Below are 10079 nucleotides of genomic sequence, written 5' to 3'. Positions count from 1 at the left end.
CCGACTTTGCTGCTTCTTCCAGGTTGATCTTGTGAGAGCAATAAGAGGGGCTTATTCCCTTGATATCGGTGATACTCCATGCAATGGCACTCTTCCTCTTCTTCAAGACTTGAAGTAATTCTTCTTTTTCAGATTTGGAGAGGTCAGAAGCTATTATAACAGGTTTTTGTTGACCTTCTTCAAGGAATGCATACTCCAAGTGATCTGGTAGTGCCTTCAGCTCAGTTTTTACATTCTGCATGCTGAACATGTCGAGTACAGTTAAGGGACTCGTCGAGTCCTGTGTAGAATTCGCGATTCCTCGGGATTCTTCAAATGAACTCAGCGAGTAGGTCGAGTCTACTCGGCGAGTAGGATGTTCAATGGTCTTCATTAACTCATCATAATCAGCTTCTTCCAGCAGTCTCTCTATTTCCAGTAGGTCTTTTTCAGCATCAAGTTCTTCAGTAAAGGTGATGGTGGACTTTTTTGGATCTTCATTATGCCATTCCTCCATCAATTCATCCAACATATCAATTGAAAATTCCGTGTCATCACTATGCCTTGCATGCTTCATGGCGTGATCAACCCCGAAAGTGACTGAGTCATCCCCCACCCATAGAGTAAGTTTTGAATCTCGCATGTCAACTATAGCGCTTGTTGTGTTAAGGAAAGGTCTTCCAAGGATGATCAGGACTTGAGGATCCGCTTCCATGTCTAGAATTATAAAGTCCGCGGGAAACACGAACTTATCTACCTTCACCAATAGATCTTCACATATTCCTCTTGGAAAGGTGACCGTTTTATTTGCTAAGTGGATTGCCATTCGAATTGGCCTTGGTTCTGGGAGATCTAATTTCTTGAAAAATGAATAAGTCATGAGTTTTACACTTGCTCCTGAATCGGCCAAAGCATGAATGGTGGCCAAATTCCCAAATTGACAAGGCAATGTTAAGCTTCCCGGGTCACCCTTCTTCTTCGGTAGCTTGTTCAACATGGCAGCTGAGCAATTCTCATTAAGAACTACTTCACTCACTTCTTCCATCTTCCTTCTATTAGTTAGAAGCTCTTTGAGAAACTTGGCGTATTTTGGCATTTGGGCAACCGCTTCTATGAATGGTATGTTGATTTGAAGAGCCTTTATGTGTTCTAGAAACTTCTGATAGTCTTCTTCATTCTTTTCTTTCTTAGCTCTGGCTGGATATGGAAATGGAGGCTGAATTGGCTTTGCAGGAATCTGACTTTTCTGATTAGGCAATGGACTCGTCGAGTCCATATTCTGGACTCGGCGAGTAGGGTCTGTGTCCAGCAGATTTTGACTTTGGCTCGGTTTTTCTGCATCCTCCTTTTGTGACTGCTTGGGCTCTTCATTCTGAATATGTGACAGGGGGGTAATTATCTTCCCACTTCTAGTTGTCACAATATTTATATGTGCGCCTAGTGGGTTGTTTTCGGTTTTACTAGGAAGTTCTCCCGGTGATCTTTGATTAATTTGTTGAGCAAGTTGCCCCAGCTGTGTCTCAATGTTGTGGATAGATGCTTGCTGATTCCTAAGCATTGTTCTTGTCTCTTGTATTGCAGCATCATGGTCATTGTGTCTCTTTTCTGAAGCAACTACAAACTTGGTAAGCATCTCCTCCAAACTTGGTTTTCTTTCTTGCACCGGCTCCTCCTTTTGGTAAAAACCTCTTCCTTGTTGTTTATATTTCTCCTCCTTAGCCTTCTTGTACTCATCATAAGGAAACCATTCTTTCTTGGGTTTTCGCCAATCTTCATCATATCGGTCACCACTTGAGTAGCATACTTGCACCTTCTTATTCCCGTTCTCGTCCAAGTCACAATCTCTAGTAAGATGAGGTACATGGCAATTCTCACAACCCACCCGCATAGCATGTATCGTTTGATCCATTTTATCCATCCTCCTATCCATGGTTTTCAACAAAGCCATAACTGCTGACAAATCTTCTGAAGCTGCATAAGCTGATCCCCTTGTCACATCATTCCTTGGGTTGTGGTTTTCTCTAGAATGCTTAGAGAATTCTTCAATTAATTGCTTTATCACCGGGGGTGCCTTCTTTGTTAGTGGACCTTGCGAGTCAAGTAATTGCCTTGTTGTAACATTTACTCCATCATAAAAAATGGAGACCTCTTGTTGACTATTAAGGTCATGATGTGGGCAATTCCTTAGCAAACTCTTATACCTCTCCCAAGCTTCATAAAGTGACTCTCCAGCTTGTTGTTCAAAGTTGGCTATGGCTTTCTTCAACTTAGATATCTTGGAGGGTGGGCAAAATTGATCAATAAACTCTTCTTTCATCTTGGCCCATGTAGTGATGGATCCGGGGGGAAGTGACTTGAGCCAATCCTTTGCAGCACCCTTCAATGTAACCGGAAGCATGCGAAGTAGCTGAGTTTCGCGAGGCATGTTTGGAACATTAAAATAGTCAACTACATCATTGACTTCATCCAAGTGTTTGTAAGCATCTTCATGGTCTTTTCCTTGGAAGGGGATCTCTTTGAGTAGAGCAAGGATGTGACCCTTAAGCTCAAAAGTGGCAGTTGCAGGAATTGCGGGTTGCACAAGTCCCGGCCCGGTATCATCGCATATCCTCTTCTTCCATTCCCCCATGGGGACTTCATCGATGTTAGCCATAGGGATAGCTAATTCGTCGTCGGAATCGGAAACGTGCCCGAATGTAGGGTCTTCTTCTCCTTCGGTTTCGTACTCGGTATCCTCTCTGATTGGGTCTTCGCTTGCTAAAGAGGCGCTGGATGCTCCTGATTTGCTGCTCTTCTTCTTCCCAAAAACCGTCTTCAAGCCAGACAAAGGCGACTTCTTAGGTGTATTCGAGCTTTCAACGTCTTTGCCTTTGTTTTTCCTCAACGCGGGTTCCGGGTCTTCAAAAGGGGGAACCAGTGGAGTGTTGGATCCTCTGGTCATGAAAATCCTGCAACAAAACAAGAAAAATGAGTAAAAAGAACAAAAATGAAACTGAACAAAAATAAAAATTAAATTGTCAAACAGCAGGGTACTCGCCGAGTAGGGTCGAGTGCACTCGGCGAGTAGACTGTCTAAAACTCAAAAATAAATAAAATTAAATAAAAACGACTAAAAACTAATAAAAACTAATAAAAACTAAAACTTAACCTACTTACTGAATTACTGAAAAAAATAACTTTGTGTAAGATAAACTTACACAAAGGATCGATAAAACTAGGAATTAGATTTAATTTTTGAACCGCTCCCCGGCAATGGCGCCAAAAACTTGATGTGTGTAAAATACACTGGTTCTATTCCTACTTTAAAAATATAGATTTAGCACACAAAGGCAGTGAACCTGTCTTTTAGTGGTATAGTTGGATAAGTAGGGTGTCGAACTCAGGGAACGGAGATTAAACTAATAACTAATTTTAACTAAACAAATAATAAAAGTAAAGGGTTTTTCTCTAGTTTTACAAGACTAGAAACTTAAACACACCACCTAACAAGTAATTAACAAATCAACTAAAACAAATAAAAATTCACCAAATTTAATAAAGGGTTTCTGTTTAGGTCCAACCAATTCACTCCTATGGTTAATTTTATGATAAAGTGATAAATTAATTGTTATTGGTTACCAACTATAGTGGTTAAATTGGCATTCACTATTATTAACCCTTAGAAAATTAATCAATTCAAGCAGTGGCCAATTGTTTAAACTAATTAACTCCCTAGTTCAATTATTTGGATTAAATAAGATTTGTAATTGGTTAATCAAATTAGTAATTCAACTAACCTCTTGTTTGTTGGTTTCTCAAACAAGCTCACACATTAATTTACCCATTCTCTAGTTAATCCTAGATTCATATTCACTAATCCTAGGCATATAATGAAGTGTTCACATAAATCATATGAGGTTAACAATTAAGAGATGTTCATGCAGCCTAATTGTCTTCCAATTAACAGATAATAGTTATGGTTAATGCATAAGGTTCTTTAACAAACTTAATTTAATAAAATCATCAATAATCAATCAATAAAAGTATAAATCAAACCATAGGAGTAACTTGATTTTTCCTAAACAGAAACTACGAAAATTCAGCTCATGATTACAGTAAGAACAAGCTCAAAAACGAATTTAGTTAATCTAAACATGATTTACTTCTAAGATTAAGTGGAAAATTTAACCTAATTCGCCTTGAGTCTTCAAAAGATCAAAGATTAGGGTTCTTCAGGTCTCCAAGGGTTTCTTCAATTGTAGGTTATCCTCCCAAAAAGCCATTAAAAGTCCCCCAATTCGGAATAAGATCCTTTATTTATACTTATCTCAAAACAGGGGCAACTCGACGAGTAGCTCTCCAACTCGCCGAGTACCTTTGTTAAATCCGTGTGCGGTAAGGATTCTGGACATTACTTCGCGAACATTCTTCGGAACTCGCCGAGTAGCTTCGTGGACTCGCCGAGTATCTCTAGGTTTTCTATTCTTTCTTCATTCTCCAGCTTCTAATTGCTTCTCCTTCTTCCTTTTTGCTTCCAAGCATGTCTTCTGGACTGAAAATATAATTTAGACCTTATTAAGTACCTTTTGTCCATATTATGCAAATAATTAGATAAAAATTAATAAAAATCTATACTAAACATATGGCTAATTATGCACATATCACTAAGAATAGAGGAAAACCACCTTCTTACAAGCACTCTAATGCCCCTAAAGGAATACCCAAAGAACTTATCATAAACCGCTCACAAAAATCGAATTGGTTCTGTACAGACGAGTATCACTTAGTGACCAAGGGGGTGTTATGTCGTGACCTCAGGCTTCTTCGCGTTTCAGGACCGATCAGTTCCCTTTTCACGTCGTGACACTTAGGGTGTTCACATCTTGACATCAAGCGACCGTTAAGGTTTAACCAGTCAAGTCCACGTCATCACGATGTGAAAAAGGGTTTGATCACGTCAGGACTAATTAAACAGTCGCGAATTTAATCATTCTAGATTCAACCTCGTGACGTGACATGGCAGTGCTCACGTCGTGAGAAATGGCAGTTACAGCTTCTTGATCATCGATTGATCCCTTCTTTCTGCTCCATTTGGGTTCGATAAAAGCCTTTATTGGGGTGTTCTTAACCCCTAAAGACCCTTATTAGGTGACCTCAATGATAGGGACTTGAGTGGGACAATCAAACACACCAAAACCAAGAATTTTGCATCATTCATGGCTTATCCTTGTATGTGACTTGAAGGAGAACAAATGATAAACTTAAGATAGCTGTCTTACCTTCAGGAAATCTATAAATGAACTACCAAAAGGATGCTAAGGGATAAGCTCTATGAGTCCCACCACAAGTTCACAAAGTACACCAAATATTATACCTTTCTTCTTCACTTTAACACAACTCTGATGGCAAGAACCCTTGGACACTCTGTGACAACCGTCAATTTCTGGTCAAGTCAAAGTCAACGAGTCAAACCGGTAAACTCAACTAGTTCTTGTATGTTAGGGCTTACTTTATGTTTACTAATGTACAACTCTCTATCTTAATACAAAGTATCACTCGGAAGTTTCATATGTTCAGAAATTTTAAACCCTAACCAGGGTGAGTGATGTAACGAATCTATAAAGCACTATTATGTACCCTTCGGGGGCGTAAAATACTCATAACAAGGTATAGTGGGGTTTACAAACCTCGAATTATGGGGCCAAACACTAACAAAGGCTACAAACAAAGTCTCTCTCAATCTCTCCCACTCGATCTCTCTCTCTCTCTCCCAAAATCTCTCTCAATCTCCCTCGAACCTTTTGGTAATAAAAATCACATTTTCCAACGTTTATATGAACATCCATAGCATCCCGAACCTTCCCTTGGTCGATAACAGCTCAAAACAGAAGAAGGAAAGCAAAAAGGGCTTGGAGGTTCGCATGTTACTGTTCATACTGCGAACCTTCGCATGTATTCGCGTGGGGCAGAAGCATTTCAGGCTACGAACCTCACCCTCGCAGCTAGGGATGAGAGTGGGTCCAAACCCGGACCGGTAGACCCGGACCCGGAAAACTCGGGAACCGGTTAACGAGATTTTTTAGGACCGGAAACCGGACTGGTATATAGGTACCGGTTCCGGTTCGGTTCCGGGTGAGGTACCGGGTAAAGTGGGTATAGAACCGGAAAACCCGGAAATATCAAAGTGGGTCGAATGGAACCGGGTAAAGTGGGTCTAAAACCGAAAAACCCGGGGAACTGAGTAAAGTGGGTCGAATGCATGTTTTAAAATTTCACAAAATACAAAAATAAAGCTGAGAAAAAAAAAATTCGCAGCTTTGATATCCCAACTTTGGGAGACTATAAATCAATGAATATGAAACCAAAAATGACAAAATTATAGGTTAAAATCATGAACAAACTCTATACTACACTTTGGAAAAAACCGAATGCTATTCCGACTTCAAACGAATTAGATATGCATGTTTTAAATCTATCACAAAATACAAAGAAAGCTGAAAAACATAAAATTTTCAGCTTTGATATCCCAACTTTGAGAGACTATAAGTCAATGAATAAACACCCAACAATAACAAAATTATAGTCTAAAATCATTTACAAACTATAAACTACACTCTGGAAAAAACCTCATGTCAATCCGACTTCAAACGAATGAGATATGCATGTTTTAAAACTATCACAGAATATAAAAAAAAGCTGAAAAACATAAAATCTCGAGCTTTGATATCCCGACTTTGAGAGACTATAAGTCAATGAATATAAACCCAAATATAACGCCCCGTTCCTGGTATGCATTTTTATTATTATTATTATACTTCTTGTTTTAGAAGCTACTCGACGAGTCAGTAGCCCTAACTCGTCGAGTAGAAGCGGGTCTGCATGTGGATTTAGCCTGGCGACTCGACGGGTCTGTTATTCCCGACTCGGCGAGTCCGCCAGTCTGGATGGAACCCTAATTCTAAGGGTTTGTACCCTATTTAAACGTCTTTATAGCCCCATCCCAGCGCCCAGCACCTCTAGAACGTTCCCCCTCGAAACCCTAACCCTCCATTGATGAGTTTGAGTGATTCCATCATATTTTGAGTGATTTGTGTGCTCTCTTGAAGTGGTAGAGAAGAAGGAAAGAGTCAAGGTTCAAAGGAGAAGAAGTAGATCCAGAAGCTAGCCCTCTTTTGCTACACTTTCTGGTAATCAAGCTTAACACTTGACTTATAGTTCTCTAGATCTTCTTTTTGTCCTTTCTATGGAGTTTTGGGTCCAACAAGCTTAATCCTTAAGACCTGTCGTCCCAAGTCGATTCACCTTCAGATTTAGGTTTTGGAATCGAGTACATGGCATAAGGATGCAAGCTTTATGGCCATGATAGCCCATGCACCCCTTTAGACCTCATTTTTGGGTCCTTTAAGCAAATACTCCCATGCATGCACGTAAAATTCGTAACTTTACGTGCTAGATCGGTCTTAGAAGCCCATATCTACCTTTTGGATGAGTGTTGTACATCAGAAATTGATTTATGAGCATGGACAATAACCGAATCGGCGAGTCGTTCATGGGACTCGACGAGTCAAGGACTTAGTTTCCCCATTCTGTTATGGTTCCAAAGGAACCCAATTGAGTGTTAGCAGAAGATTGGAAATGTCCCAAGGAGTGTGGTGACGTTCTGCGTTAGAGCCATGATCTGGAAATCATAGGACTCGGCGAGTGCAAGAACACACTCGGCGAGTCCAAGACAATCTCCTTACCCGCAAGAACAGACTCGACGAGTTGTTCATACAACTCGGATAGTCGTATATTGGACGTGTTCATACTATGAAGGAGAACTCGAAGAGTTGTTCATACAACTCAGCGAGTCAGATGATGGATGACTTGATGTTATTATAGAAGGGAACTCGTTGAGTTGTTGCTAAACTCGACGAGTGGATTCGGGTTAAGGAATAGAAGAAAGGATAGGGACTCGGCGAGTTGGTGGACCAACTCGGCGAGTCAGTTTAACTGGAAGTTGACTTTGACCAGTATGTTAACTTTGTCCGGGGGGTAAAATAGTCATTTTACCCTAAGAATAGTTATCAGTGTTTTGACTAAGTGTCTTTATGGGAATTGTAGCCGGGGAGTTACCGGAGCAGCAATCAAACATTTCCCGCTCAGTACTTCAGCAGTCAGCTTTACGAGGTGAGTTTCCTTCCAGTAGGAACGGGTCTACGACCATAATGCCGGCCCGTATAGATATCGGTAGTTCCGGACTGCGGTCCGATGCCGGGGTGGTCCCGAGAAGTAGTTCAGTATGCTTGGTGTCTTTGTGATTCAGGCATGTCTATGTGTTATGTGTTCCGGACTGCGATCCGATGTAGTATGCAGTATATGTGTTATTGTTATATGTTATGATTATGCTATGCTATGTTCACTCAATTCCGGACTTCGGTCCGATGCAGAGGGCAAGGCCCTAGTTAGTTCCGGACATCGGTCCGATGCAGAGGGCAAGGCCCTAGTTAGTTCCGGACTTCGGTACGCTGCAGTGGGCAAGGCCCTAATTAGTTCCGGACTTCGGTCGGATGCAGTGGGCGAGGCCCAGTATGTGCTTTATATGCTATTGTATGGTATGTGGTAGTTTGGGGGAGCTCACTAAGCTTCGTGCTTACAGTTTCAGTTTTGGTTTTAGGTACTTCAGCTAGCAAGGGAAAGGGGTCAGGATGATCGCATGGCACACACCACAGTTTCAGCCTGGGAGTTTCACTATGATATTTTGTTACGAGGTTTATATATGAGACATATTTTGTGAGGTGTTATGATACATGACTTATGATTTTACTTATGATACTGGATGGTTTATGATTTTTATTATGATTGGAAAACGAAATTTTTGGGCCGTATTTTTGGGATGTTTTAAGTTGGTATCAGAGCCTTGGTTTGAGGGATTCGGGCACACTCTCGGGTGTGTCTGAACTCAAACTAAGGAAGTGGTATGAAATTTTCAAAAGAAAATCATTTTTACAAAAAGGATTTTGAAAATGCAAAAAGAACTTTGAAAAGAGAAAAGGGTGTGGTGCATGCAATCAACCGAGCTCAAGTAAGTACTCCCGAATTACCCATGCATGTTTATGCTATGATATGATTATCAGCTTTATTAGAACAACATGCTAGATTAGGACTAAGGATCTAGGAAGGATGCCTTATGTGTCTGTTATATGTGTTAAGCTTTATGAGAACTGCATGCTAGTACAGATTAGTCAGTATGATAGCCAGAGTAGTAGATGCCTGATTATGTGTACTCAATGCTCGAATGCTTCTTGCTTTGTTCTCGTAAAAGTTTTAGTTATCTTTCCCTAAGTAGTAAACGAATATGTTACGTTGTATATTGCAAGGACTAAATAATTCCATAAGGTTAGGTCTAGCCCTATTTCGCAGCTCTTGTTTGAGTCCAACCGTTGTAGGGTAGGATCTCTCATTCGAAGAATTATCTAGTCTGAGTAATATGTAATAATATTCGCAAGCTAGTTAGTAGAGAAGACAGGGACTTCTTATACAGCTGATGGCGGCGAGTGGGTTGGTGATTACCTTAGGGCAAGCCTAGGAAGAGTTCAGTGTGAGATCAGTAGTAGTAGTAGTAGAAGGGACTTGGTGGAGTCGAGGCAGTTCTCGAGGAAAGTACGGATAGATGTGGAAGGTAGTATGGGCCCGTACTACTGAAAGCAGAGGATCCGTACTCGAATCAAGGAAGGCTGAGACAAGACCAAGGAAATTGTAGTGTATGTGATCCCTCCAGTTATAATAGTATGCTGATGTCTGTTATGTTGTGTTTTCAGAATGGTAGTTTTACGCCCTAGGCCAGCAGTCGGTAGTTCAGGTGCAGTAGAGGGATCAGACTCGGGCTCTGGAGTCGGGCAGTTGGATGAGCAGACCAGGGAGTTCATCTCCTCGGAGGTCACACGCAGCGTACTAGACCAGACCCCTGTGATTTTCGGGTCGGTCAAGGAGGGTATCTTAGAGCTTCTGGATGAGAAGTTGAGCGCATTCCGTACTGAGATAGAAGCCATGATGGGATTGCGCTCGTTGACTTTCAGGGAGTTCAGAGCTTGTGGTGCTCCCGACTACCATGGGGCTCGGGACCCCACTGCGAGCACCAG

General features: G+C 41.1%; 1 non-coding gene across 1 annotated transcript; it reads left to right on the top strand.

Annotated features, from left to right (window-relative positions):
* Positions 1-2141: 2141 nt before the first annotated feature.
* LOC145110296 (small nucleolar RNA R71) lies at positions 2142-2248 on the top strand. Its single transcript, XR_013709680.1, has one exon. It is a non-coding gene; the product is annotated as a small nucleolar RNA R71 (small nucleolar RNA).
* Positions 2249-10079: the final 7831 nt, after the last annotated feature.

The sequence above is a fragment of the Lactuca virosa genome, chromosome 4, assembly GCF_052849685.1.
Source record: "Lactuca virosa cultivar CGN04683 chromosome 4, Lactuca_virosa_CGN04683_v6, whole genome shotgun sequence".
NCBI lineage: Eukaryota > Viridiplantae > Streptophyta > Magnoliopsida > Asterales > Asteraceae > Lactuca > Lactuca virosa.
Note: the sequence above shows the minus strand (reverse complement) of the source record. Positions and strands in the feature narration are given on the sequence as shown.